Below are 26351 nucleotides of genomic sequence, written 5' to 3' on the forward strand. Positions count from 1 at the left end.
TATTAAAACTATTACCAGAATGAAAAATTCTTGCCACCGTAATTGAAAACTATGCTCAGCTTCTGGGGGCTGCCGCCCCCTAGAACCCCTGCTTACATTTATTTAATCCCTAGTTACAGCACTGCATGAACACTGTGCCCGTTGTTTATGATATATGGTCCTTTTAAAATGCGAGGTTTCATTACAAAAAGAACAGATAACTCTCCGATTTCCAGTTGAAGATTTCATGCTAGAAAACAGTATATGAAAAATTGTCATGTAATTCCAGATATGGAACATGTTACTTTAAGATATAAAAGCATTCAATGGGATAAATTACAGACTTTCCCTATCAATAAAATTCCGACCTCAAACATGTTTGGGTTTTTTTTATACCTGCATGTTAGAGACACCGCGTGGACAGAAATTCATCAAACCATTTTATATCATAAAAACCATAGCCGGACGTTTATAGGATCACAATCTTCTACATTAAGTGTAGGTCAATATATTATTAGTTATATGGTTTGTAGTTGACCTACTATAATGGTTTATTCGTGGTCAGTGATTCCATATGGGACGAGAGGCACTAAGGTCAGTTATCGGTCAGTTTTACTCCAATTGGAGTTACATGTAACAAGTTTACTTTCTAATTGGGTTAAAACCTGAAAAAGACCGTTCTTAGCCAAAAGAAGCTGTTCATGTATTTTGTCAGTCAGAGGCTCACACACATAGGGCATATACTATTTAAAAAAACAATATACAAATGCTAATCACAGTATACAAATAAATGACTACATAACTACTTGGAGAGGGATTCTGTTACATCAAATCGAGCTAATGTATATCTAAACAAGATGTACATGGGCCACATCACTCAACTGAGTCATCTTGGTCCTTATTTAAAGATTTTCCTAAATATTCGCATGTAAAAGTTTGATCCCTATTGTGGCCCTAGCCTACCCCCTGGAGGGTTTTTTTTCACAAACTTGAATCTGTACAATGTCCGAAAGCTTTCATGTAAATGTAAACTTTTCTGGCTTAAATGGTTCTTGAGAAAAGTTTAAAATGTTCACTATATATCTGTATGTAAAACTTTGATCCCCTATTGTAGCCCCACCCTAACCCCGGGACCATGCTTTTTACAAACTTGAATCTGTACTATGTCAGGAAGTTTTCATGTAAATGTAAACCTTTCTGGCCGAGTGGTTCTTTTTAAACATTTGCATGTAAAACTTTAACCCCCCCCCCTATAGTGGCCCTATCCTACCCACGGGGACCATGGTTTTAACAAACTTACATTTACACTATGTCAGGAAGCTTTCATGTAAATATCAACTTTTCTGGTACTGTGGTTCTTCAGAAGAAGATTTTAAGGTATGTTCCCTCTATATTTCTATGTAAAACTTTGATCCCCTATTGTGGCCCCATTCTACCCACTGGGGCCATGATTTTAACAAACTTGAATCTGCACTTTGTCAGAAAGCTTTCATGTAAATTTGTACTTTCCTGGGCCAGTGGTTCTTGAGAAAATTTTTAAAGAGTTTCCCTATATATCTGCATGTAAATGTTTTATTCCCTATTGTGATCCCATCCTACCCCCGGGGGCCATGGTTTTAACAAACTTGAATCTGCACTATGTCAGGAAGCTTTCATATGAATTTCAGCACTTCTGGTCCAGTGGTTCTTGAGATTTTTAAATGACCCCATCATATTTTTTGCATTTTTTGTGATTATCTTCCCTTTGAAGGGGACATGACCCTTTATTTGTACAAAATTGAATCCCCTTTGCCCAAGGATGCTTTGTGTCAAGTTTGTTTGAAATTGGTCCAGCGGTTCTGGAGACGAAGAAAATGTGAAAAGTTTACGACGACAACACCAACGACGACGGACAACGGCTTTCGACTCAGGTGAGCTAAAGCATATAGTTCTTGTTTTTGTGGGTAATGCACGATAACCTCCGGAATCGAGCAATGTAGTTTCTAGACCTAGGAGGTTATCCTGCATCACGAAAACAAGAACTTTATGTCTATTCCACTACGGCTCAGGTAAGAAACGTTTATCTCTTACTACAAATACGAATCAGATCACTTCGTGACGTCATGGCAGGTTCTGAAACGGACTAGTACTATAGGCCTACATGTCTTTTGTTGTCGAAAATGGTGAGATGTTAGGGTAATACTATGCTAGATCTATTTTGAAAAATATTTCAAGTGCATATTTAGTTTGATGTTGACGGATTATATCAACTGCTTCCAATACGCTGTCCAACAAAATGTAGTAATTAGGGCTATACAGACCGTGGATATCGGCCTGGATAGCTCAGTGGTTAGAGCACCTGATTAGTAATGCAGGGGTCCCGGGTTCGATTTCCGGTCCAGCCAAAGATTTTCTCCTCTCTCCTTTAAATACTACATTTGGTACCGTTGACCACCCCTGGTCTTGCAGGTTGTCCTGCCAGGGGCGAAAAGAACCTGGGTTTATATTGAAAGACAATTATTTAAAAAATTATAATTGATCTTAAGGAGGGAGGAATGTAGTAATTAGGTCTATACAGACCGGGGATATCGGCCTGGATAGCTCAGTGGTTAGAGCACCTGATTAGTAATGCAGGTGTCCCGGGTTCGATTCCCGGTCCAGCCAAAGATTTTCTCCTCTCTCCTTATACTACAAAAACCATGGAATAGAATTAACATGTCTGTGCATCGCCATGTTTCTTATCGCCATGTTTCTTTAGTGTGTCGATCTCGAAATGCACACTGATATGAAGATTTCGCCATTGCCGGTGAAGGGCTGCTATGCTCGGCGCTTACGGCCTTTGAGCAGGGAGGGATCTTTATCATGCCACACCTGCTGTGACGCGGGGCCTCGGTTTTTGCGGTCTCATCCGATTGATTGATTGTATATTGTTTAACGTCCCTTTCGAGAATATTTCACTCATATGGAGATGTCACCATTGAAGGTGTAGGACTGCAAAATTTAGGCCTGTGCTCGGCATTAACATAAGTTAATCTGGGGTTTCAGTGGACCGTAGATAAGATTAATTTTAATTCGGAATTCACTCCAATTGAAATTGAAATAGATTTTTTTTCACAGTGCACATTAATGAACGTTTAGGAAATATTGCAAAAATATGTGAAAGTCATATTGGGTTTTCGAAATCCAGTCATACAATTTTGCGTTAAGAGACGGAAGCTGGTATCTGCGATGTTACTAGGATGTGCTGTTAGCAATACAATGATTAAATACTGCAATTATTTCCAAGACAGGAATGCATGTGAAAAGCAAATTAAAGCTGACGGAATCATCCGGCTTAACGCCGACTTCACAAATTTTATCTGAAAGCGCTTTGTACTTTTCTCTTCCGTATAGACAGACTTTCTTTGATCACGACCCGATTGTGGGAGGGGCTGTTGTTACTCTAGTTAACTAGAGGTTCAGTGGTCATACTTGCATCATTCTATGTTATCAAGTATATGTATAATTTTGTATTTATCATATTTTATTTCTATCTTATTTCATTTTATTTTGACATTTTTCACCGCCTAATGCCGAGGAATATGAGGAGGGTAGGGACGTTAACCGAGGCTCTGACTTGGAGGAGTAGGGGGTGGGGCAGAAAATCTTCCAAACTTATTTTATTGGACATGTCATATCCATCATACACTGTACTTTACGAGATTGTTTTATAAAGCAGCTTCGTCTGTTTTATTACTTGCGTTTACGATTCCCTATTCGTGCTCATTCAGCTATATCACGTAATCATTGTCCCTGCCCACTGCTCATCTAGCAATGCGATATATAAAGTCAATAAATTGACATGTTTTTACTAACATAACACATACAGGTTCGCTAGTTCAATGATTATTACATGTCCAACAGGTATGTTGTCTGCTTGTCCCCGGGCTAGGATCATCATTGGACCATGCGTCATAAACGTAGCACTATGAGGACACAAAAGGTACGAGGAATAGTTTTTAAAAGGGACAGCTAGAAAAATAAATTGTGTATTATTTTACATGGATAATTATTTATTACATGTATCTTACATGGAGGGCACATATAGCATATCACAAAAAATGACCCCCCACCCCCACTCTCGGCTCCCATGTTCTATGTTCCTGCATAAGTCAAGGTTATATGTATACATTGTATCTGAATTGAATTGAGGCATTTGTTCTTTTGTGCATGTGATAAATGATAAGGCATAGGGAAACTTAATTTTTCTGGATTTACTAAGGGGATTTCATTTCATATTTCATGTCTGTTCACATGTTCAGGGCTAAATTCAAATAGTATAGGTTTATCTACCACAGACACTCTTCTTGATTAATGTGCAAATGCCATTAAAATAAAATTACCCAGGCATTACAAGAAATGCATCATAAAACGCCAGCTTGATGTCGCTGTCGAGTTACCAGATTTAAACGTTAATTTTTTGAATCCCCGTGCTGTAAATAAATGAGCCACTATGATCTTGCTCTCTATTATAAAACTGATTATACTTGCCAAGTTTGTACTTTTTAACTTTGGTATTTTGTATACATGTATAATTCATATCCATCAAGGCCCATCTTTCCCCCCAAAGGGCTTAAAGACATTAATTCTACTGAATATGAAGACAAAAAGTCGTTTAGATATGAGTCACAAATTACAAACTGGTAAATAAGTCTAGAAAATTTTCTAAGCTTACCAATGCGAAACGACCATCAGACTTTCATGGGCACCAAAAATCCTTTTTATATAGGCACCGAAAATCTTGCTTATACGGTTTATTTCGCCACCTCCACCATTGTGGGTCTTATTATTCTAGTCGCTTACAGTGTACATCGTAACTCTTGATGATAAATCAAGAGACGCTAGCTCAGTGCTAATTAATTATGCAAATAATACAATGCCTGTGCTTGCATAACATTCATTTTTCTAGAGGCCAAGGTATAAGAATGCTGAATACCGCCACTGTCATGCATTTGGTTAGATATACAGTAATAAATTCCATAAAATTAAGAGGACGGAACACGCCGATTTAATTTAGTGATGAAAACGTTAGTAGACGTCAGACACGTTACTAAACAAAGAATGGACCAGCCCCCCCCCCCCCCCCCCCCCCGATCTTTCCCCTCTCCATCGCTACTAGTATAGATATTATTCAGTAACATAAAACCGATCATTCTGAAAGCTTAATTTAAGTGTCAAGTTCTGTATATTTCCTTTCAATCTGGCTTTGTAACCACATGTAGCAAACCAACAAAAACATCACAACTTAATTAGTCTTATAAAAGGGATAGGTTGATATCAATGCATGCTGACGTTCAACATCGACCACATTGCGTCTGTTGATCATATACACGCAATACGTAAATTCAAATACATCTTCAGACAAAAAAAACCCCAACAACAACAAAAACTTCAGTGATGATTATCGGTATGCATTATAAAAATTAATGAAATGTTCGTAAGTTTTCAAAAATTACAAAGTTCACTACAGTCATTATTGAAGTTAAATGTTAGCGATGGGGGGTGGGGGTGGGGGGATATTGAATGGACAAAATTCAAGGAACTGCCAGCCATGTTGTGATCTCAAACTACGTGTTCTGAACAGTCAATACAAAAACTAAATCCAGATGGCAAACTTTACATCGATGTTTTTAATTGACGCAGAGTAATAATTTCATCCTTCTGTGTGTAAATTTTTACTTGTAAATATTCATATATCCAATGTTTTGGTCTTTGATATTGTGTTACTCTGTGCTTGATAAATATAGTATGTCTAATTGAACGACTGGATATTTCGACAGAAATGAAAATACAATGAAAATAAGAGAGATAAATTTTATTTTTGAAATTTCATGAGGGTATAAATTTATGTCTTGAGGCCGGCATACCGCTACAATGTAACTTCATGGAAAGTTTGTTGGCGTCAAGAGATACAGTTCATGCCTTCATGTATTTTCAAATTCTTAAACATCGTACGTGAAATGCATATCCCCGGTACATAAACAACTTGTTCATGATATATAAGTAATTCAATATGATATTTATATTTCGTTGTGTTAGAAAAAGTGACCTCTCTCTCTCTCTCTCTCTCTCTCTCTCTCTCTCATGAAATACTAAGATCTTATTTCATATCTAAAAATTAATCAAAACATGCAACTTTCCGCTATCTTAGACAGGTACAATTTATGTACGAAATATAAACAAGATGAAATATCACATAGTCTCATATGGAAAACTTTTATATGTGAAAAAATAAGTGCATTTACCAGAAAGCACGGGGACATTTCATCTTCTGATCGTCAATTATCGGAAAGATAAACGATGAAAATCAAAAAAGGATAAACTCGAATCGTAAAGCTATTTGTATTCTCTGTAAATTTGAAGCAGATTCTGAGACACTAGTCCCGCTTAAAATGTTCATTTGTGCCCCAGTTTCAGGTTGTTCATCTATCCCCATGTCATACACACATTCTGAGCCCGCATAACATGAAGCATTTCTATATAAACTCGGAATTGTCATTAGCACAACTGAACGCGTGTGACCTGCAAGGACATATGTATATCAGATGTACAGAAAAAGGGTCACTCTACTTGACTGTGTATTAAGTTTCCAGGTCTTGTGTACACAGTAAGGTGTCTAAGCAATAACGACGACCTCGCTTATTCATCCTAAGCTGAGGGATTCAATTACAGAGGACCGCCAGTAAACAGCTTCCTTTTATGACAGACCTGCTGGACTGCCGATATTTTGTAGTCAACAGATATATACGGATCCTCTCTGTTTCTTTAATGTACATTTATTTTTATTAAGAATGGGCTTGACATCAGCCTTGGGTAAATGACTCAATTAGTGCAATATTGCTTTTAGCTAGCAATATGACGATCAGACTGGGGTCCCGAAATCATCAGCGTTAAATTCACATCGTTCAATTTCTTTGTTCCCTCCTTTCGGTGGATTAAGATAGAAACACCTTAAAATGCAATATTTTGATAAGGGAAATCTTAGATTGACAAAGTTATCAGAGAAATTTCTAAAAAGTTGTGGATTTCACCGGATATGAAATTCATCTGACAAGGCCTCATCAATTATCGAGTATGCTTCAGGACCACAAGGAGAGAGAAAACTAGCGTCTATGCGTTCATTCAGAGAACGAATAAAGCCAGTATACAAATTTCACTAGAGTTGATGGGAAGAAGTGATTGAATTCTATATAAAGTTTGTTTTATCAAATCCACATTTTAAATAAGGGTATTGCTACTGATTTGATTCAATACAAAAATGAAAAGGAATTTGATAATTTCTTTTCCGTATATTTAAAAATAAACAGAAGACTGTTTCGTTGACAGCTCGGTAGGTGGTGTTACAAGACATGCAGTTTTCTGCTTTTGACAAGCAGTCATGAAAATTGTCACCTTGGACAATCCCGGCTAAGTCGCTGACCTTAAGGAGAAAGGGAAACGTCTTATATGTCCTTAATGTCATGACTTCATCAACTTTCATTCTCATTTATGCGGTCACAAAGTGGAAAGAGAATTGTTATTATTTTTCTATGTCAGACTGAAATATTCTGTTGTAATGGTCCTTCGAGGGGTCCCAGTGCCTAAATCCCTTTCATGTTCTTAATTTACAACCATATAGAATTCATGTTGATAATCAAAAGTTATCTAACCAGACCCCAGAGAACGTGAGCTTTGTATTGTTCTAAAATAGATAAGATTTGCATGAGAGTTCCCGAATTTGCCATCAAATAGCAGTACAATATACAAAAATTAAAAAGAAATTTGACAGTGCTATGACTAATAAGCATAATGTTTATTATTTTGTGAGACAACCTGAAATGCCGTTTATTTCAAACATTAGTCCTCTAAATCGATAAGTCTGATAATTGCACATTAAGAAACTTACCACCATGCCTCTTTACGTGGCCAGGAAATTTTCCCTAAGCACAGTTATATCCGTATGACACTACAAGAGAATATCCCCTCGATGTATGTAGATTAACCTATAAGTCCTTAAATTTCACACACACTAAAAAAAAATAACACAAAGTCGATGGCAACGCTATGATAGAGCGCTCGACCAGCGGTCTCTGACGACTGTCAAGTCTAGTCGGAGACCCAAGTGTCCAAACGAAGCCTTGGAATATCCGTCCTAAACTTTGTCGATATGTAAATCTGATTCTATCATACAGTCATTTGTCATTCCGCCTGAAACGTGACCCTGGCCTGGGGCAACAGCGATATAATGTCTGATGTACGAGCGAGCACCTACATTGGAAAATGTCAGCAGGTAACAAATTTATACATATTCTCAATCATAACTTGCTTTTATAGATAAGAGTCTTGTTATGACCTTCGATCATTCTGGTGTTTTAATTCATTCCAACCCAACCTCCCACCGATCGATTTATCGCATACTTATTTAAAATTTATTGGTAGCGTACGTTTCCACACACTGAATTTTAATATATATATATATATATATATATATATATATATATATATATATGCCTGTTTAACATGCCTGACTAATGAACATTGCAGCATTTCTCTATGGAAAAAAAACCCAACCCATTAATGCTGCTTAAAACCCATCAATTCTAATAACATGTAAAAGAGAAATGCCTATTTTTGATATAAATAACGAATAGATATACACCTTGCATGAACTTTGTATAATTTAAGTAAATCTGAGTATTAATACATCGTTTAAAGGAATATATTTTACAGCAATTTATTTTTTACTCTTAAGGATGTACATGCAGGTATATCCGGGAATAAAATTGCTTTTTATTTGCTTTGATCGATTTTTTTTATAGAAGCTTAAAAGTTAAAACATCTTCACAATCAAGATAATAAATCACATTACAAGTGACAGAATGTGGAACCATACATGCCAAAACATTTATTGATCATTAAATTTTGAGGGTGTACTCTACTGCAGGCCGACTCGTGATTATATTTACTCCATTCTTTTCCAGCTATCAAAATGCTGAAGTATGCCGTCGAAGCAATGTGCAAAAGTGTGTACAACCAGTTTAATTTATAGGTTTCATTCCCATCATACCATTTGATTTAGATGGTTAATTTAGGGTCAACACGCAAACACAGGAGTTCGAAGAAAAACATATTGCTTTTCAGCACGCAATTGTAGAACTCTACGACTCGTGGATATCTCACTGCCTGGCTGATAGAACAAGTGGCACAGCAAAAGAATAAAACAATTTGTGATCAATTCCTTACCAGTGTTAACCCCTACCAGGGTTGGTGACCTTATTGAGTGTGTTTGTTTCTAAACAAATAGAATTTTGACCTTTGGTTGTTTTGTGAATAGGAGACCTTTCACCCCCAAGATGTCAAATATGTTTCAATTGAATTCATGATTAATTGACAGATGTATTTGTAAGTCTTACAAAATATAAATTATGAATTATGAATGTAAAATTTAATTTCACAAAACATGTTCGCATACCTTTAAAAGAAAAAAAGATCAGTTCTGAAAATACATGAAGGCTTGAACTGCGACGCCATGGAAGTGATTAGCACTTCATGAAAAGTGTCATATTGTAAATCTTGGGTTTAGGGTTACACAATTCTTTACAATAATCTTATTCTTCACAAAGTTGAAATTGATGTACAACAAAATGCATATGTCTAGGTAATATTTTTCTCTTATATCTTTATTTATCCGTAATGCAATCAGGGATAAATTATAATTCATCTTCTACCACAGTTTTGCTTAAATGACAACATCGAGAATCTTTCGGTATATAAGGTTTCGAATATTTACCATTTTCAATTTCTAAATGGTGTGATGAGATTTTAAGTTTTGTTAAGTTTGATCGCATAACTTTATTGATTGGGAATTCCAGACACCCTTGTAGTTCATAGTCTTTCCTCATTTGACTGAAAAAGTGCAGTTTACCAGATTTAGTAAATTCTATATTTTGGAGCTGCATGTTGATATAAAGTAAAAAAAAAAAAAAAAAAAAAAAAATGTAAGCAATTAGAAAATGTTGATTTAGAAATGTCTAATGACGTTAGTTTTAGTATATCTTTTTAAATATACATAAATTTGTCTTTGCCATTCACCCTTACAAGAGTATTTTAAGACTATGTAATGTCTTTCATCATTTAAACTGGGAAAGATCTGAGAGCATCCTTAACTCCTGTGACGTCATAAGAATTTGCAATGTCAGTGATATAACAAGATGTACCGGTATGCATGACAGGGACGTGAATTTTGTCGGAGTCTTTTTCTATGGTTACTGTAAAAAATCTTGTTAACCATAAAATATTTCAAAAGTCTTAAGTTGTATATGAATATTCAATTATTTATTTCAAAATATTGAATCCAAGGGCAATAACTCTGTTTTCATTAAATCATTTATCAAGTCCACTATGCGATAGATTTCCTTTATTTTTCACAAAAAAGTTTGTATATTTTTTAAAGAAACAGTTTCATGAAATTGATATGAATACTGTTATATTGTTACAACCAGTTTTTGTGAAATTTTGATTCTGCTGTTTAATCAAAATTGCAATTTTCTGACGTTTATAACAGGTATATTATGCTAATTGATAAAAAATTTATTAATACCGCAACATACTTATTTTATCACTTTTTATTTTTTACTAAGGTATATTATTTGAAGAACCAACAATCAAATATAAGATTGAATCTATAATTCTAAAAGGGTGGAATTACCTTTTTTGAAGCTTTTTTCTATACAATTACATGTAACATATCTTGGAATATAATATATTATATAAAATGCTAATTTGAGTAAATTTATATTGAAATCCAAGACCCGTATTCCATACCCGGAAAGGATAACGTGCTCTATAAGTGATGAATATAGTTAAAGGAGAGTTTTCAGAGATTATCGTGAAAGAAGCTTTCCGCGCACGATCGGCAAATGGCATATCTGAGTTTTCCACTAATCATAAGAATACACGTAATACCAAAATAGTTATACTCATTGGTGAGGGAAATAATTGAGAGTTCAAAATAAAAACAAGCTTTTTCCCCACAAAATCTAAACAGTTTTAAAGATTCATCTGCGAAAAGCAGGTGACTATTAAAAGTGCATTGTAGTTGTGGCGAATCTTTGTTTTAATTTGCAAGATGTTTAAAGGTTTACACCACCCTGTTTTACACCACGTGTAGCGATAAAAGGTTCACTAAATCATAATCAATGAGAATATTTTATAACATGATAAGATTTACCACCTCTGTCATTTCTACAGTTTGTATAGCATTGAGCGTCTGTCAGTTGTAACAAAACCTTTGGTACAATCGTCAAAGCATGTAAAGAGTATTTGTTTATGTTTTAAGTGTTTATTAATGAAGTTTTTTTGTATGAAAATATCTGAATTTTTAAACATGTATAATGCGCCCATTATCTTCAGAAGAGCAATAGGCTATGTCATTTAGTATCAATTTTAGTAACATAATTGAATGTACACTGTATGTAATATATATTTTCTTCCAGATTCGTTACCGGATGCAATTAAAATAACGACTGTAATGGGGTTTTCCCCCAGATTGATTGAAATTACATTGAGAATCACTAGATGTACTCTGTCAATTCTAGACCATTTCAGAATATAGTGGTTTAGTCTAGCATCAAACGCTATCACATAGTACAAATAAGTTGAGTGCGTGGTACCTAAAGATATCCAATTTTGGGATGGAATCGTACCAACTCCATTGTAATTCGGGCAATTCACAAACTGAGCTACTGTTCTGAAAGCAAGAATTTTTCGATAGACAACTAATCCCTTGACGATTGAGTCACACAGAGTTCGTCTTAAGTGTTACGACTTTATCTGTCCCCTTCTACAGATAACTGCATCAGTGCAACGCCATTTATTCTCTTTGGTATGTAGAGAAATCTCTCACGTCGATAGAACTTCAGCTCGGTGTGAGTACATTTTAGCATGAATTGCTTTGGCAAATAAGACAATGAACCCGCAATGAAAAATATTCCCATTTGTTAATTAAAAAGAAGCAAAACAGCCATAAACATGTAAATTGACCAATAAATTGAACTAAATTTAAAACCGTATGCTGATTCTACGTGTTAAAATGGAAATGTAATGTTTTGTCATCAGCATCGTACAGTACCATGAAAAGCATCAGCCCGATTCTAAGAAAATTTGACGAATTCATAGTCCGGCTATTATGGCGTAATTCAATTTGTGTAAGTGGCTGTCCGTTTCCGGCCCATCACACTTTGGCGCACCGTCACCATGGTAACAAATGATTATGCAAACCTGCATCGGAGAGAATATATTAGCACTTGAAAAGTCCGCTATGTAAAAATTGTGTCACGAGGTCAGAAAAGGGATATATCCCGGTACTGTGTTATGTATAGCCTCTCATGGTTACATATCTGGTTTCCTCCCATTCATGTAAAAAAGGATGGTTAAATATCTCGTTTCTTCATATCACAAATGATATAATGTAAAACTTTATCAATCGTTCGTTATCTTCTGCAGTCTCTATGAACTAGATGGCCTAAAGTAAAGGGAGACAAAGAGGTGTGAACTCTCCTATTCGTGGTAATAAGTTTACAATTTTTCCATAAGTGGTCTGTCCAAGAAATGAAATCAGTGTTGGGTTTTCTGATAATGGCCTGGTCATTATTCCGAAAGCAAACGAGTAACAGATTAATCAAATTCACCCGTCTCCTCAAAGAAGCTCCTTAGAACCACCAACAACTCATCCTTTTGAATTGTCCTCCATGAAAAATGATAACTAGCGCGGCTTATAAGAAGCCAATGAAACCTAGAGAAAACCGATATTTCTATATCTTCCGTCTGATTAACCCCCAACTTTTTTTTTTTAATATCATGTATGCAGACCCTTCACTCAAGTATTTTATTATTCGAGTATGTGTTTACTCTATACATATATAGAAAGACACGTAAACCTTAAAGATAAACACCCTTACTATACAGGGTCTGAAAATCCTAATTTAAAGTCAGGAGGGATTTTGTCATTTTGTACTATGTTGATACGTGTTAATATGATCAAGTTGAAGGGCCCGTATGTTCCTCTCCCCTCCCCAATGTACAATATCTGTGAATTTACTGCATGTCAATAGGGTACAGATTTGCAATAAAATCCCCTGCGATTTTCACAAAGTTTTGATGGGTTTAGTTTTAGCTCACCTGAGCTTAAAGATGAGGTGAGTGGTCTGTCAAAACTTATCCGTTTATCTGTCGTCGTAAGCTTTTCACATCTTCATCCTTTTTAAAACCACAAGGTCAACTTCAATCAAATTTGGCATAAGTACATGTATTAATTGGTAAAGGGCATTCAAGTTTGTTTAAATGAAGAACCACGCCTTTTTGAAAGAAGGGATGGTTAAAAATAGAATGAACAGTAGGTGGGTGTCTTTTAAAAAAATCTCAAGAACGACAACACCAGAAAGCACAATATCTACAGGAAAGCTTTGTTATATACATGTAGTTTAGATATTCAAGTCATGACTTCTTTCCAATAATGTTATAAAATCGTCGTCTGGAGAATCACGGAACCAATTTCGACCGAACTTGACACAAAATATCCTTGGGTAAAGGGGATTCACGTTTTTTAAATATAGGGTCACACCCCTTTCCAAGGGGAGATGATAGCATAATAGTAAAGATACGGTGGTGTCTTTTGAAAATCTTCTCCAGAATCTTTTAGTCACTGTCAAATTCAACCATACTTGGAACAAAGGATTCTTGGGTAAAGGAGAGAGGTTCAAGTTTGTTCAAATGATGGACCACATTCAAGGAAAACGATATCAAATTAGTAAAAGCATGCCCTATTTGAAAATCTTATTTTTCAGAATCAGTACGCGAATTTCAACCAAACTTGGTATACATACTGTGTCAACAGGCGGGGAATTTGTTAAAATTAATTAAGCCCCCGGGTTTTTTGTTTTTGTTTGTTTGGTTTTTTTGTTGTTGGTTTGGTTTTTTGGGGGGTTTTTTTGGCAAAAAGGGAAAATAGCCAACAAAAAATGAAAATATTGAGGTATTTTTTTAACATTTTGTTCATAACTACCAAGGGAAAATCATATCAAAATAGTGGAAACGCAGTGTTAAGTTTATTCAAACCTTTTATGTGAAATCCAGGAAGGGTACATAACGGGAGTCCAATGTGTGACATGATGAAGAATACTAAATACAAATATTAATGACCGAGTGTTACAATTGGGAACTGCTATTCAGGTCTATGGGCTCACAGCATACAGATTCATGAAGAGAAAGTAAGGTATTCTGTATCAGTTCTAGTACTTTTATATTGCCTGCTATATTTTCTTACAAACGTATTATCAAATACAAGGAACAAAACTAAGAAGCTAAATGACAAGTGAAAGTACATGTAGGTAACAACACTGAAAATCGTTATCCGAGAACAGGTAGCACATATTTCGATGGGAGAGCTTTCTTAACACTGCAAGAAGTCCCGATTCCCTAAGAGGATAAAAGTGAATAGCGAGTTCACACAAGATAATTATTTCCCCCATTTTTTCTCATTGACAGATATTCTATTCTTTGGTCTGAATAGAACCACAGCGCTTTGGACGTTTTATTCTGTATCTTTTGCTCCGAGACTGAAAACCTGTATCAATTTGCAGACAACCTTAGTTTATTTCTTGATAGCACTGAGATCTATAAGTGAAAGATGGAAGCCCCTAAAAAGCGAGAAGTTACAATTATGGGTTATCACAATGCCAACATGTAGAGAGGAGGGGTATCGATTTGGATTTTAGTGTTAACATCTCTTAATACAACAGGTCTCCCAGCTAGAGAGAGAGAGAGAGAGAGAGAGAGAGAGAGAGAGAGAGAGAGTGTGTGTGTGTGTGTGTAAAACATGTAAAGTGAGGACCAATTTCAACCAATGGACAGACGTTGTGAGGACAAGAATTGTACTATGAGGACAAATAAATGCCCTCACAATTACGTGCTCATAAATGTGACCTACAGCATGTGAAAGATGTAGATACAAAATATTAGCTTAGTGAGGACAAGTGGTGTGAGGACATGTCCTTACTAATATTCTCTCAAAAACCCTTTTTTCATAATTCAAAAGAGAGTATTAGATAAACTTTTATAGATATCCCTATAGCTATACTTAACATAGTACTTTTTTGCCTTTAGAATAATATACAATGTATGTTTGTATTCTCTTCTACACATTGTGAGGACGTCCTCATTTAGTAGGTTTGGTCGGCTAGAGAGAGAGAGGGGGGAGGTAGAGGTGATAGAGAGAGAGGTGTGTGTGTGTGTGTGTGTGTGTGTGTGTGTGTGTGTGTGTGTGTGTGTGTGTGTGTGTGTGAGAGAGAGAGAGAGAGAGAGAGAGAGAGAGAGAGAGAGAGAGAGAGAGAGAGAGAGAGACGAGAGAGAGAGAGTCAATCAATCTTTTATTCAATTTTTAATGGCATAATTATGATTGATTTGTTAATACCTTGGATCTTCTAGACTACTTGAGAATACTATACGTGCAATACCTTGGTCTGATATGATTTCTAAGAACTCATTCCATGTAATTAGTAGATGTACATCAATTTTACCAACATTGAAAGTAGAAAATTTTGCAGGGTGTCCTTATAGAATGTTTTCATAATGAACGAAGAGAGCAGAATCGCAGAAACAAGACACATGTTATCTTGTACTTATCAGCTGTATCCTATTGATACATATGTAATAAATAAAATGATAATATTGTGAGTCTTTTCATACTTATCAAACAGGTGTGTAGAATATCCCTATTAATTCTTCAAACATTGTACTCCGAAATGTAAAACTTCATTCAAAGAACACCATTCCTGTTCATTCATAGCCGGTATGTACTTGTTGGTGAAAAATAGCACATACATGTAAAGTTATTTTACAAAACTTCTAATACGTAATCGTTTGATAACAATATACTGCAAAAATACCCATTCAATAAGGGAATACATTAATGCATTTTGATAGAGAAAGACAATGGCAACCTCACTTCACGTAGATCTGCATTTGATTCATGATAAACTTAAATTTAAATCAAAATTAAGAAGCTTAAATTATCAGTTAACGATTGTAAACTACAGTTTTCACACCTGAACATAAACCTAGCTGTATCTAACAATGTTATACTATTCCTCTCACACGTGAACCAATATTTAACGATGTATACTATTCCTCTCACACGTGAACCAATATTTAACGATGCATACTATTCCTCTCACACGTGAACCAATATTTAACGATGTATACTATTCCTCTCACACGTGAACCAATATTTAACGATGCATACTATTCCTCTCACACGTGAACCAATATTTAACGATGTATACTATTCCTCTCACACGTGAACCAATATTTAACGATGCATACTATTCCTCTCACACGTGAACCAATATTTAACGATGTATACTATTCCTCTCACACGTGAACCAATATTTAACGATGCATACTATTCCTCTCACACGTGAACCAATATTTAACGATGCATACTATTCCTCTCACACGTGAACCAATATTTAACGATGTATACTATTCCTCTCACACGTGAACCAATATTTAACGATGTATACTATTCCTCTCACACGTGAACCAATATTTAACGATGCATACTATTCCTCTCACACGTGAACCAATATTTAACGATGCATACTATTCCTCTCACACGTGAACCAATATTTAACGATGTATACTATTCCTCTCACACGTGAACCAATATTTAACGATGCATACTATTCCTCTCACACGTGAACCAATATTTAACGATGTATACTATTCCTCTCACACGTGAACCAATATTTAACGATGTATACTATTCTTCTCACACGTGAACCAATATTTAACGATGTAAACTATATAGTTCAAGTATGCTAAATGAATAAAAAGTCTCCCTTGTAAGCTTTTATCAACATTCATTAACAATACCTTAGACTTTTGAATTGACTGTAATTACACCTTCAAAATCAATATTCAACAGCCGAAAACTCTAATTCTAAACTTTTTAAATCAACGTCATAATTTGTTACAATATTAATGGACCCCATTGGAAATAAGAACTTGAACTTTCATGGATTATCTTTAGGCGCAAATCAATGCATATGTTTATTTAGATCAAATTTCTAGTCTTATCTAAATAACATAAAATTTTATGATCATACGAGATATGGATACATGTATATATAATTTATATTTCATTGTTCTTGTCATTTAGTATGTTATCTATATAACCCTGTGTCATACATTGATTTTTAACCTGAATAAATCTATCTATATAAACTATATACTTTAACCAAGAACATGTAAAATAAAATTACTTACTGTATGCTGAAAATACAGTTTTGCATATGAAACTAGGTTTATTGATTGCAAATTATAGATTGTAAAGCGTAAACTAAATTATGCTCACAATTGGAAAATATGAAACTTTAATATTTAACAACATTAACAATAATTTGCAAATGCTAAACCGAGCTTATCACTGGACGAGTTGTATATACGTATATATCAAGGTAGTCTGAACTATTATCAAGACCCATTTACTATATGGTAGCGTTGTTGATCATAATTTATATCTATATATTCATTGTCTCCGTTAAGCACGCTGTAATTCCACAATACGCAGCGACATCTTTCTCTAGGGTTTAATTTGATAAAGACCGTGTTTGCTGTTTTAAAACTGGGCACATTGATCCCCCGGACGTACATTCATTTGTCCTGATAACAAAGCATTGTTGTATGTTTTTGATGGTTTGACGAAGAGCATTTTTATGCGTTGGGTACAAAGGGTGGGGTAATTTCTTCATGAACAAGTTATCCATTTATAAAAATCATGTTCCCAGTGTCCATTATTCATATAATATCTCCTCTCCACTGAATAAAACAAGTATGAGAAATTCCCTTTTACTTAAATATTCCCTTTTACTTAAATAACAGCAATTCCCAAATCAATGAAGAAGAAAAAAACAACAACAAAGTAAAAAAAAAAAAAAAAAAAAACAACAATCAGACAAAAGCAATAAAAAAAAAAACTAGGTAATTGATTTTTATACACAAATATAATCTAGAGAATGGAGTCTATTCAACGCATTTTGTATGCAGTAACTATGTTTATACACATTCATTTGACCCAGAAAAGTGTATGTCAAGGTCATTTAAAGAATACGCTATTTTGATACCAACGGACCCTAATATTTCAACAAAACAGACAGGAATTGCGTATAATTCATTTCGAATTTTCCTTAATTTGCAACATGATAATATTCTGTGTGTTTGCATGTAAACTAATAAGCACTAATGAATTCAATAAGATGAAAGAGTAATAATAGTATTTGTGAAATAGGATAAAGTGTGTAGGAAGTTTAAGATCTATATTCTGTTATTTTCATCATTTGTGATTTATTGCCTAAGTTTTAAAAATCTTCTCTTGCTGTGATTTCAATCTACTGGAGAAAAAATTAGTACTTTTTTTTCAAATGAGGGAAGAAAGTGATAGTTTACAACATCGTTGATTCCCCCAGACCCCATCTTAGCGTTCAATCTTACAAATGTAAATAAAATAGAGTAATAAGCCTCCGTGACTCACATGTTTCTATCTGAAGGAAGTAATTGCACTTATGGTGTATATATGAAAAGGTGAAGATCGAACAGTGACCAATCTCATAACTCCTCTAATTTGTCTCAATTGTGACAATATTTACATCCTTAAGGTAGTAAATCTTCAACATAAACCAGATGATTAAGGTGAACATTTTAGTCTATGTGTGGAATGAAGTCCGTTGTGCATCCTTAAATAAGGTCCAATTAAATCATACATATCCAGCGACTGAAAATGATGGTCTAAATACGTTTGCTGTCGTGATTGAAGCGAGCTGATGTCAGCGTTAATCAGCATGAAGACGGCAGGAGTCTTAGCTTGACTCGGAGTGTGATTGGATAACAAACCAAATCCTGCTACGTCGCCTGGTGGTGCTCGATTAGAATGTCTCTTTTTCTTAATTCTCTAAGGCTTTATTAAATAACATCATTCAACTGGTTAGCGCCCGTTACTGGTTAGTGGAATTGCCGTTAACGTTTGATGTCGTTATATATTGTAAAGGTTGCATTTAAAACTAGTAAAGACATATAGATCGAAAAATGATTGGGCAAGTAAGCGAGACAACAAATAACACACGTGGTACTTTTGTCGTCTGAAAGAAAGGCGAACAACAGATAACCGCCAAAAGGAATTAATTGAGAATATAATGTATACCAGACCCGATGCAAAAATTGCATTTAATTGTCCAATAATGTCGCTTTCTGTGAGGAATGCTTTGTATATATGACTGAGAGAAAGTCTGCATGCAAGGGACAAATCACAAAAGGGGAGTAAGGAAGAGGGCTAACATAGATTTATTCTGCTGCACAATCCCATTCAGATATGAATAAAATATTGTTTTAAAAAACCTGCATCTAAATTTTCATGCAAATGAATTGTGTGTTTTCAATTTTTGACGATTCAAGGGCGTAGGAAAAGGGGGAGGGGCAGTCGTGGGTGTGCCCCCCCCCCCCGTTTTGAATAATATCAGTTAACTAGGGTCCGTTTTCTTATCATCAAAATTGCTTTTCTGTAAGTTTATGTTTTTCCCTTCATCTTCCTTATTAATCCGCAATTAAGACTATGGATTAAGTTTTCTATTAGAATGACTTTTCAATACATTCGGATTTTCATAAACATACAATTGAAGGCGAAGACAAGATTTCTGCTCGTGTTTTGACATTTTACGACATTGGTTTCTGTCCGTGTTTTAACAGTTGTTTGGTATTTGTTCCGTCCTCCAATGTAAGTGTCACGTTTGAATGATACTATATAAGTATCAGACTATGTCATTAAATGCTATTCTACTTCACCCATCTCTACAGCTTTTACATATTGGTGATACCTTACACAGGAGCATACCTGCTAGATTAAAAGGTAGTTTTAATTTGAGTAATTTGGTATGAAATCAAACTAGACCCCCTCCTCCCCCCACCCCCAAGAAGAAAAGACCCCTTTTCCCGACGCTGTATTGTTTTTGAAATATCTAAATTGATAATCGTTTTCTTTCACGCGCCTAAATTCAAATTGTCAAAATAGTGAAATACTTGATATATGAAGGTTGTTTATGAAGATCTGACTGTACCTGTTAAGCATCATAGTAAGGTAAGCTTACCAGCCAGGGGGCGCTTTCACAAAACTGTCTTACGACTAAGATCATACCAACATTTGTCATAAGATCCATCATGGCTGTTTCACAAAACTGTCATATTTTAAGATAATCTTAAGATTGTTAGAAATCTTAAGACATCAAGATACTTGTCTTAAGTCTATACTGAACTACAAATGTATGTTGTGCTTAGAGATAGGTAGCTTATCCGGAGGGAACGTAGTTTTAGGGACAGAAACAATCTATTAGACTGTATGGAGGATGTGGACATCATTGATAAACTTCGTATACCGCGACATGTGATTTTTATGATCAACTCAATATTCGTTTAGAATATCCCACATCCAACTTTTTCCTACTTTCGCTGTTTAAGCATGTCCACTTTTTCTTCATTTCTTCCCTCGAAAGGACATATGTTCGATTTACAGCATTTTAAAGACAAATGTCTTATTTTTTCTCTACCTCGTCAAACAATACTGATATTTCATCTACGGAAAAGTTTGGACATCGTTTCATAGACATCTTAATCTTTTGCCACCGATTTGTTTGAGTGCATGCACACGGACTTCGTTGCTGCTATGTGCATTTTTAAAATGGTCACAAGTAAACGTATTCGAATACCATTCATTTATTGTTTGTAGACCAAAAAAGCAGTGTTGGGTGAATCTATTTCTTCACGTTTTTATGTTTTGGTTAGTTTTCGTACTATTTCACTTCATTCAGTTATTGGCTTTTTCACACAGGAAAGCCTTTGCGCCCAGTATACAGTGTACTGTACATGTATAGTCGAACACGCGAACGCGTTTTGTTCGATTAATGATATTACCTGTGTCTTTGGTTTTCCCTACCCACCCACACCCTCGTATACTGGATACCTTTTTTGTATTCAGTATATTATTTTGTTGAATAAAACAAGTGCGACGTTGGCTAACTTGTAACAAACGCATCAATCCTATTGCCTTTCTTCTTTATATTTCAAATTAGTTAAGCAAATATTTTATTTTCGGAGGAGAGGAATGGGGGAGAAAATAAAAAAATATATCAGACTTTGATATGGTGTTTCTATAAAAATATCATTCAATGTTGTAATTTTTGTATCACAATTTCTGAAATCAAATAATACTCAAATCGAGAGTAACTTTTGAAATACAAAATAAAGTGTAAGATCACATGATATAAAAAAGAACTACAATCTATTAAATTTTATAAATATATCAAATAATTACAAATGCCTAAAATCGTAATATTTCAACTTCCTATTAATATTTAAATTCATCCATGCAGTTAAAAAGATTATAAAGGAAACACGGTATTTTACAAAGTAACGAGTATACCAACGTCCTAAGATATATCTTAAGATTTCTTGAAGTTAAGACAGTTTTGTGAAACGGTACTGACGTGTCTTATGATTGTCATAAGACACTCCTACGATTTATCTTATGACAGATCTTAAGATAGCGTGGTGAAACCCGGCCCTGATTACATCGTCCATCTTCTGGATGGTACTAGCACACAAACTTTCACATGAATGACAACAACTAATAAAATGCTGAAAACTTGTACACTTTTAATCCTGATGGGATACAATACCCCTGGGGTCATTTAGGATCAATATTGAACTCATTTTTACAAAATAAAACATTCTTATATTCCCCTTGTAAACAGTTAGATGGGGTATCTACTGCATGTATGTATAAAGACCCTGTCCTAATTATGGATATCCTTGTAGCATTGTTTTGATTAGCTGCAATGTTTATCACAGGCACGTAGATTCAGAGGGTATCTGCTCCTACTCCTTCTCCCCACCCAATCCCACCCAACTCACACACACTTTTCACGACAGAGTTACACCATTTCACTTTTGGACAAACACCTCCTTTTTGTATAACAAACTAATCGGGGGAGGGGGGGGGGGTCGAAGCATTTTTTTCTTTGTTTTTCAGAATTTCTTCCATTAATATCTTGAATCTGCTTTATGTGAAGATTATATAGAATTTATGTCGGTATTATGGAGACAGTGGTGCAGTTCTTCACTGTTTTCATGGTTTATATCGCGGAGATGTAATCACGTTCGTTCTTTGTGGTCAGTCTTTGAGTGCAGGATTCACATAATGTAGAGCACTACGCCTATTTTACGGATTATTCTAAAATTCTTTAGATCAAGCAAGTGGCTCAATATGTATTCAATCAACTCTTATATAGAGTTAATTTAAAATGTAACCCTGTCTAGTACTTAAAACGATTAGAATCAAACCGACCGCCAACTTCACACCCAACATCAATGTTTACCCGGACTGGATAAATGTTATTGCTAAAATTGTAATTTAGTGATTTGTCACAATATGTATGAATAGCGAGATTTCTGAAAACTTCTCTTGCCAAATATATTGAAATGTAAATGATTCAGAAGTAAATGTTTAAATGCGTGTTAATGGAAGATCTTCCTTAGCATTACATGTAGCTGGTTTACCAATTGCTAAATCTTGATTAATGTTTATACAAGGATTTTGAGCTGTTTTAGTGTGTTTATATGCCTGTCCGGGTTGTAGTAATCACGAAGGTTTATGTATCAGACACCTGGAATAAACCCTCCTCTAAGATCTGCAAAGATCTTCACAAAATTCACTCGGTTAATCTAGTTATAAGAGGTCTTTTCCTCTCACGTTCAATATTGATTGGAAACTTTGAAGAAGAAAAAATTACTAATAACAAATACAAATTCAATCGACAAGAGTCCGAGAAAAAAATTGACAGTATGATAGTTAAAATCATTCCTCTGTCCGTTCAGCATTACAGTGAAGCCCTACACTATACTTATTATCTATTGATGGATTTTCTGGCCTACCTGTTAGCCACTGCTACACTCCTCCCCAGCAATCGTTAGAATCCTCTTCCCGTGCCCAAGCAAGATAATTCTCCATTATCATTATCATATCACGTCGTTACACGAAAGTCTGTGTATGCCTGCCTTTCCTCGTGGCGATTTCAATATTATTATTTTTTTGCTCTCTTCTTTTTTTCTCTCGATCGATGGTTCTCTAAGCAATTTAAGCTAAGTCAATATTTCAGAATAAAGAATCTTGGCTGCCATGATTTTGTTTGTATTTGCAAAGTTGACTTAAAATCACATCTGAATTTCTAAGTACATGGTCAAATATCTAACGGAGGGTATGAAATTAATATGAAGTGAATCGTATGTAAATATCATTTAACACGATGGGTTTACTGAAAGGTAAACAGTGTTTAAAGCTCGAGGTAGGAAAAGGGGACTCGATGTTGAAAAATGTCGAAACGTGCCCTAAATATTGCGCTTTTTTAAAACAACTTTCAACAAATGAAGACAGTATATTCACCTTTGCCTGAGTACGACAAGTCTTGGCAAATTAAGCATCACGTACGGTAAAGGGTGTTACAACGGATACAAATACCCCCTACCTGACCCCCTATCTTAATTTGAAAGCGATCCGAATTCTTACTTTCGCTCCACCGGAAGGAAGTTGTTGTGTGTACGATTTTGAATCAGAGAAAACAGAGGCCATATTTTGAAATGTGACGACCATTTCGTGTTGTCGTGAAGATCTCAATTTAGATAACAGCTTGGTGGAGAGAGATTAACGGAAGCCCCCGACCTAAGTACAACTTACTCCGTGAAGTGCCGAGTGGGAGACATTTCAACTTATCAGCCCCATATTTACTGAAATCATCAACCAGCAAATCATGACATGTTTTAATGAGGTTAAAAGGGGTCATTTGCTTTTATTTGGCAGCATACTTTTAAATAGATGTCAAGTACAGTTCGTTTTTTATTTAATTCTATAGGGATTTTAGTTTCCCATTCTAATAATTTTATATAATATATATCATTTGAATGTCACTACAAATGTACATTGAGAAAGTTGATTTCAACTAGAAATCATGGAATCGATGTCGGATGACTAAATCTTATGGGAGTTTTTAACCTCCCCCTAAAACTACTTCAAATTGGATTTTTATCCGGCAATGATCTTTTGATTTCGCCCCAAAGCTTATTGCTGTTTAAAAATAGCAACAATAACGCAATGCACACTTTTATATGTTTAGTTGTTCGTTTTATCTTGCTGTCATATTCTTATGTCATAATAAAAATCTGTTATATTCGAATTTTGAATGTTCGCAGTAATAGATCTATCAGATTCCTTTGTTATTTGCAGAACAGTTATAATAAAGCGCGTAATTTATATGGGTATGGATTTTTTCGTTTCAAACACGTTTATCAGAGTTCAATTTTCTTCTATAACGACCAGAACCAAAAAAAAAACAAAAAACAAAAAAAAAAAAACAAAAAAACAACAAAAAAAAACAACTTGCTAAACTAATTCAAACTGTTCTCGAGTTTAGCATCATTCCTCTATGTTATAAATCATTTAAATTACATCACGATAACATTTCAAAGGATCTCTTAAAAAGGAAGAAACCAATTGAACAGAGTATCAGATTATTAAATGCATTGATATTGCATATATATTTTATTGAGCGTTGTTTGCTAGGTCCAAAGTCTTTTGATTTAAGACTTCTATTGAATTAAGATAGCTGGATTCTTCTCCTGTAAATCGTGATATAAGAGAGAAAACATTGATCTCGAGCAAAGTGTGGGTGGGATTGGAATATAAATATTTAACTTTTGATGATGTATGACTGTTATATACTTTGGTCTGGATTTTATTACTGACCCGTGTAATGTTTTGCGAATAATTTTACATGTTACATGCAGAAAGTTTAGTTCTTAGAATTTACTCAATAGATGAAACATGATTTGTCATTTGTGTTCGCCCAATCGATGGAGTGACTGCAATGTTACCACTTGGAATTCAACAATATTTGATATATTAGGCATTACATGTATGTAAACCATTTTTTAAATATCTACCTGCAGACATATCCAGTTTTTATTCTACAGGGCTCACGGCGGGTGTGACCGGTTAGAAGAGAATCGTACTCCTCCTAGGCACCTAATCCCATCTCTGCCTCCTAGACACCTAATTCCAACTTTACCTCCTAGGCACCTAATCCCACCTCTATCCCCTAGGCACCTAATACCACCTCCAGTGTGACCGGGGGTCTGTGTTTGTTTTGCTCTTAATTTTGTACTCTTTATAGGAATTATGAGATCAATCACTGTTCTCCGTGTAGACTTTTAATTATAGAGGTCAAATTAAAAGGACAAGCGTTCTCGCATCGTGCAATAAAGGGTTTATGTAGGTCAACATTTTGGTTCGAGCAATATCAAGGAAGACAATCAATCAAACATACGTTGGAGTCAGAAGATCGGGCTCCCATCATCAGAATCCTGATGGAGTCTTGCTCTCCTTTAATTCCCTGGGAGGGTAACGAATGCGCAGACAGCAAACTCTGTGACGTCGAAATGAGGGATAATAGCCTCGGCTTGTCAAATTAACTACAAACTAAAATATCGACGACCAGTTTATGTCACTAAACATTTACTGATGGAGTCTACTCACATTTCTTATTACAAACTTTCTAAAGTCTCTTCGTACATGGCATCTATATATGGCGGACTAATTTCTTAAAACACAAAGTGTACTAACAGCATAGAGTAGAAAGAGTTTATGGTGTTGAAAAACAAACCTCAAGTCATGTTACTTGAATGTAAGTACAAAATTGTCATTGTTTGATACATATATTGGGTGTGTAGCGAACTATGGATGTGAAGTTTGGGGGACAACACCCAGCAACAATTGAGTATTCACTCCGATTTTTGTAAAATAAAAAAAAGTATCAGATGTCAAGAAAAGCACTGTATCTATGATAGTATATCATGAATTGGGATGGAAACAATTACATTGGAACGGGGAATAAAGAATGTTGAAATATTGGTTAAAATTAAAACAAAGTGATAATTGTATGTTAAGTAATGTATATCAAGAAATGTTGGGTGTATGAGAGTTGGATACTTTCCCTTGTTGGTTGTCAAATATAAAAGAGTTGATCAATGCTTTAGGTTTTGGATACGTATGGAATTGTAAAGAACGTTTTAATGAAAGCCAGTTTTTATTGAAGGTGAAACAAAGATTAAATGATATGTTCATACAAGAAGTTCATGGTTATTTTGAAACTTCTCTCAAATGTAATATGTACAAGTATCTGAATGATAGTTTCGAACTACAACTTTATCTAACAAGACCAGTT

General features: G+C 35.0%; 1 protein-coding gene and 1 long non-coding RNA gene across 5 annotated transcripts in view; one reads left to right on the plus strand and one right to left on the minus strand.

Annotated features, from left to right (window-relative positions):
- Positions 1 to 24450, minus strand: part of LOC125668763 (cGMP-dependent protein kinase 1-like) — a 73639-nt gene extending 49189 nt beyond the window's left edge. The window contains exon 1 of one of the 4 annotated variants that reach the window (XR_007367760.2): positions 23011 to 24450. The gene's annotated coding sequence lies outside the window, so the exon portion shown is untranslated. Of the gene's footprint in view, positions 1 to 4672; positions 5072 to 7882; positions 8259 to 23010 lie in introns of those variants that run through there. The other 3 variants (XM_048903163.2, XM_048903164.2, XM_048903166.2) reach the window with 3 other exon arrangements.
- LOC130054455 (uncharacterized) lies at positions 7888 to 9411 on the plus strand. Its single transcript, XR_008802774.1, has 2 exons — positions 7888 to 8266; positions 8958 to 9411. It is a non-coding gene; the product is annotated as an uncharacterized LOC130054455 (long non-coding RNA).
- Positions 24451 to 26351: the final 1901 nt, after the last annotated feature.

The sequence above is a fragment of the Ostrea edulis genome, chromosome 4 (genome assembly GCF_947568905.1).
Source record: "Ostrea edulis chromosome 4, xbOstEdul1.1, whole genome shotgun sequence".
Taxonomy (NCBI): Eukaryota; Metazoa; Mollusca; class Bivalvia; order Ostreida; family Ostreidae; genus Ostrea; species Ostrea edulis.